The sequence below is a fragment of the Podarcis cretensis genome, assembly GCF_951804945.1.
Source record: "Podarcis cretensis genome assembly, chromosome: 2".
In the NCBI taxonomy this organism is placed as follows: Eukaryota; Metazoa; Chordata; class Lepidosauria; order Squamata; family Lacertidae; genus Podarcis; species Podarcis cretensis.
The window spans coordinates 43,252,181-43,257,576 of record NC_137171.1 but is presented as its reverse complement, the minus strand read 5'-3'; the positions used below and the strand labels follow the sequence as shown (position 1 = coordinate 43,257,576).

The 5,396-nt window shown below is 41.9% G+C and overlaps 1 protein-coding gene across 1 annotated transcript in view; it reads left to right on the top strand.

Annotated features, from left to right (window-relative positions):
* Positions 1 to 5,396, top strand: part of TECR (trans-2,3-enoyl-CoA reductase) — a 31,975-nt gene that overhangs the window by 11,653 nt on the left and 14,926 nt on the right. The window lies entirely within an intron of this gene.

The window sequence follows — 5,396 nt, the reverse complement described above, 5'->3', positions numbered from 1 at the left end:
GGCACAGTTCTATTAATACCTCTGTTTGGAACTGGCCCTTACTATCTGTTGAAAGTGCTGAACAGACTCCAAATTCTTGTTGTCCCACTCGAGACAGCTTCTAACTTCACAGAGGCCACAAACTTCTAAACTGAGTAGGAGGCTGGAGGGGACGGCACTTTTGAATCTATCTGTGGAGAATGGAACCTATGGAAAAGTCTACTGTGTTAGGTTTGTAGCTTATCTAGTCCAGAATCTGGCCACCATCAATGACCTGTTCTGGAAGTATAGAAAACCACAAGGCACTACTTGTGTATTCTGATCCCTGGTTATCACCACTTCTAGCTAGTGTTAGAAATTCCCCGGGCGCCAGGCACATTTTGCATCTGGTATGGTTCCAAGTTGCAACCATGTGGAGATTTCTGGATGCCAGGTTGGCGACTGACATCTCCACCCAGCTGGCCCCTCCAGCTCTCTTAAGCAGGAAAGCAGAATAGCTTATTTATTTCATATATATGCCACCTTTTTCTCCAAGGAGTACATGGCTCATCCCCTCCTCAGTTAATCCCTACAACGACCCTGTGAGGTAAGAAGAAGTTGTGACTGGTCCAAGGTCACCCAGTGAGCTTCATGACTGATCCCAGGTCCTAGTCTGACACTCTAACTACTACACTACACTGTCTTCCAGTAGTACTTCTGCTGTGGGGTAGCTATATAAATTAAGTTGGTAAATAAATATGGGGGAAACAAAATTTCACTTAGGGAAAGATCTGAAATATTTTCCTTGAAGCATGAATTGGTTTTATTCTGGTTTGTTTTATTTGATGTTTTAATGTTTTGTAAACCACTGAGATTTTTTTCTTTAAAATATAAAGCAGTATTGAAATGAATCGAAAATAGTAATAATAGCAACAGGGACGCAGATGGCGCTATGGGTTAAACCACAGAGCCTAGACTTCCGGGTTGGCGCCATCGCCGAATGGCGGACTTCCTCCGAGCTCCGGAGGGAGTCTGCTCGGCAGGGGCTGGGTTCTACCGTGCCGGCGACGTGGGGACCCTCAAAAACCATGGGCGCTGAAACCCATGGGCATGGTGACTCGGCTGGCACCGTTTGCGCCCCCCCGACCACGCGAAGGAGCCTTTTTAAAGGCTGCGGAGCGGGTGACGGGGGGGTGGTGGTGCTGTGAGTCCTCCGCTTCCCCTGCCGAGCGAAGCCACATGCCATTTGGCGGAGAGCGCTGACTTCTTCCATTGAAAATCTGGACTTAAAAGAACAACCCGTGAGTAATTGGAACTTGGATTAAAAAGGGGAATAAATTTTTTCTTAAATTCGGAGCGAGCGGGGGAGGTATAAAAAGGAAGTCAACCTCCCCCCTGTTGTAGAGGAGCTAAAGCAAAGGACCTGACAACTAAGATCGAGCGCAACCTTTTCTTTCGATAAAGATATTAATTTCGCGATGGAAAATTATAAGTTGGGCTGGAGGAGAAGAGTGGAATGTGAATTAAAATACAACCCCCCCCCGGAAGCCCCGGGAGCGATCTGTGAGAGCGCCTGGAGAGGAGAAATAGAGGTTTTGACAGCTGTCAAAGGAGCTGCCAAAACTGAAGAACAAAAAGAGAACTTTGTTACGAGGACTTTGCTGGTTATATTTGTTATAAATTGGATATAAACTGTTTAAAATAAGGAATAATAAGTTACTTTGACTGGTGGGTGAGATCGGGAATGAAACTGAGTTATTATAATCCCTCTAGAGGAGCTGTGGGTTATTACAAGTATCGCTGGCATGGAATTTGAATCGGACATTTTATCTCCTGGGAAACTGCAGAAATGGAACACTATTTTGTCTACAGAGGTCTACACACTAAAGGAGACAATAGATTTATCTATTGAAGAATGGAAGGGACTTGACGTAATGTTTTGTTCCGGAATAACAAAGCCTCTGTAGAGGAATTACAAGCTTTTTGGAATTAGAACATTTGTGCAGGAGAGCAGGGGGAAAAAAGAAAAAAAAAAAAAAAAAGAGGAGAAGAGAGAACATCAAGAACAACAAGAAAAACAAGAACTGGACAAAGTTGGAAGATAGACCCTTTCTAAGATTGGACATTTGAAATTAAAGATGATTAAAAGACGGTAAAGATTACTAAAAAGACGGCAAAGCGGACTGGTGAAGGATTATGGCTTAGATTATGGTTCAGATGTGGGAGCTCCAGGAGACAGTGGATTTGATGGACATTGGGAACGCAACCGGGAAAGGGGGGAGGGAAATTTGGAATCCAAAGGGTGTTAAATTATATTTTATGCTTTTCTTAATTCTTTTATGTTAATCTGTATCTTATATTAAAGAGGGGAACTTGTGGAAAGGGAACAGGTCGATTTTAGGGGATGGGAAAATATTTTTTTAAATTGGGTTAATGATAATAATTTTAAAATTTGGGGTAAGAATTTGTTGAATCTATTTGAAAGAATTGGAATACAAGAGGGGGTGGGGAGGGGGGAAGTCCTGGAAAGATGATATTGAAAATAAGGCTTTAAATTTGGATGTTTTTCTTTTTTTTGTTATATTTGAAAATCTTTAATAAATATTATATATATATATAAAAATAAACCACAGAGCCTAGGACTTGCCGATCAGAAGGTCGGCGGTTCGAATCCCTGTGAGCTCCTGTTACTCGGTCCCAGCTCCTGCCAACCTAGCAGTTCGAAAGCACGTCAAAGTGCAAGTAGATAAATAGGAACCGCTCCGGCGGGAAGGTAAATGGCGTTTCCGTGCGCTGCTCTGGTTCGCCAGATGCGGCTTAGTCATGCTGGCCACATGCTGGCCAGTAAAGCGAGATGAGTGCCGCAACCCCAGAGTGCCACGACTGGACCTAATGGTCAGGGGTCCCTTTACCTTTAATAATAGCAACAAATCTCACCAGGGAAAAAATGGCACCTAGACAATCATTTTGGCAACCGCAACCTAGGTTTAAGGTGCCATTTGGCAATTAGCCTATATCTGAGTTTCTAACACTGCTTCTAGTCTGATGAGAAGCAAGATTTTCATAACTAATTTACAACGGGGCCTATCATGCCATTGGGCCACAAATGTGCTTGAACCCACATAATGATACATTGGACACCAGCACACATGGGCTCTTGTGTGCACTGTGTCTCTTGATGCTATTTCTTTGATAGCACAAAGGCTAGTTTACCTTGACCCAGATATTTGAATCATGGGGAGGGGGGGATGTGAAACTGCATCCTAAGGCTCTTCATCAGCTTTCAAATGACACCTTTTTGATGCAGATCAGTTGAGCAGTCCAGTTGTACACTTTTAATATTTTTGTGTAAAATATAATCTCTGCAGCCTGGTAACCTTCCTAAATTTTGCCTGCAAGAGCAAAGTGGTGAAAACAATATGGAAATAGAACTCTTGCTGTAAGATGGGGTATCCAATATGGTATGCTGCAGAAGTGGGGATCCAGCAACAACCCCCATCAACTCAGCCAGCATAGCCAGCGGTCAGGGATGTTGGGAGTTGTAGCTCTCCTCAAGATCTGGAGAGCATATGTTGGCTATCCCTGCTATAAGAAAACAGTCTGTTTAATGCAAACATACAGATTACAAGCCAGTTGTGTTCCAGGCTCAATTTAAGGATAGACTGAAATATGTTTTCATGCAACCTGATATGGCAATTGAAGGAAACCAAAGCCTCTTAATTCACTTCTGGTTTTGAAATGTATTATGACAATTCTTCCCAGAATTTAAACTGGGAGAGGATTTGCACTTCTTCATATTCAGTAGATATTCTCTGTGTTCTCCGATTATTGTTATGAGATAACTCTGCATCCTCTTGGGCATTGTGTGCCTGACAAAGGAATCACAGAGGGCCTGCCTTGCTATCTGCCATTTGTCCAAGAAGATCTGAGCATCATGGATAATAGACCTATCCTTCATGAACCTATCACTTTTTTAAAGCCACCTAGATTCGTGTCACTCACATCCCATGTCATGAAATTTTATAACTTAACGAAATAAAAAAATTCCTTCCAGTAGCACCTTAAAGACCAACTAAGTTAGTTCTTGGTATGAGCTTTCGTGTGCATGCACACTTCTTCAGATAGGAGTTGTAGCTGTAGGTATCTGTAGGTATCTGAAGAAGTGTGCATGCACACGAAAGCTCATACCAAGAACTAACTTAGTTGGTCTTTAAGGTGCTACTGGAAGGAATTTTTTTATTTTGTTTTGACTATGGCAGACCAACACGGCTACCTATCTGTAACTATAACTTAACGATGCATGTTGCAAAATGCTACTCTTTTGTCTGTGCCTATCAGATTTGTTAAGTGAGACTGAATGTTTGTAATTTGACAGGAAGAAAACCCTTTCTAGCCACAGCATTCATTCCATCACAGCCATACTTTGCTGCCCATTCTCTAAACTTAAAAAATGCTCAAAACAATTTAACCTTAGTGGAAAAGCTCAGAATAATGTTGTTGAAGAGGGAGCTGAAAAAGTTGAATAGTGTTGTAAACATACATGCTTTCAGACCCGGGAACCACTTTTAACCCAAACATGCATTTGGGGACCAGTTTCTTGATATATTTGCATGATGGTAGTGCTCTTGTTGCACCCACCTTGGATCAGACCACAATCCACTAGCAGGCCTTGACCCACCAGTTAAAGACAAATGCTTCAGAGTCTTTTGAACAATTCTATCTCATTTCTTGGATGGCTATTTGTCATGTAAGATCTAGTTGCGATTCCTACATTGCAGGGAGTTGGAGTAGATGACCTTTGAAGTCCCTTCCAGCTCTACAATTCTATGATTCTAACAGGTGCATATGTAATAATAATTTGGGTAAACTTATTTAAAACAGACTCACATTGAATGAGGGTTTTTTTTGGGGGGGGGGGACGACTCAGGAAATCATGCCTATTTGTGTTGTATTTAGTTAGTTCAATTCATGAGTCTCCTAGTAAAAAAATATTCTCTAGGTAGCAGGTTTATATGCAGTCTCTTTGAAAAAAGATCTCACAAGGTGGCTTACAGGTAGTTATGGCAGTTAACACAATGGACAGTAAAAACCAGCTATAATGTCAAAACTGTGAAAACTAATGAGAACAACACGGTTTACAACCGAAGCAACAAGTCAGCAAATACATAAATCAGTTGTAAAAAAATCTTTTGGATTAAAAATAAGTTTTTAAAGTCATGCTTCAAAGAATACAACCAAGTTGTCCTGTTAGCACAAGGACTTCCTTTCCTCTCCCTGTGTGCCCTCCCAATCTCTGTTGGGGATTCCTCCAATGCCCTGGAGCAGATTTGGAGTTGGGAGAGGAAGACTCATTGTACAGGTAGATGTCCTTGCAGGAACAGGACGACTTTGTTGGCTACAACCCTTAGAATCCCAGTAGTCACACCCTTTACAATACA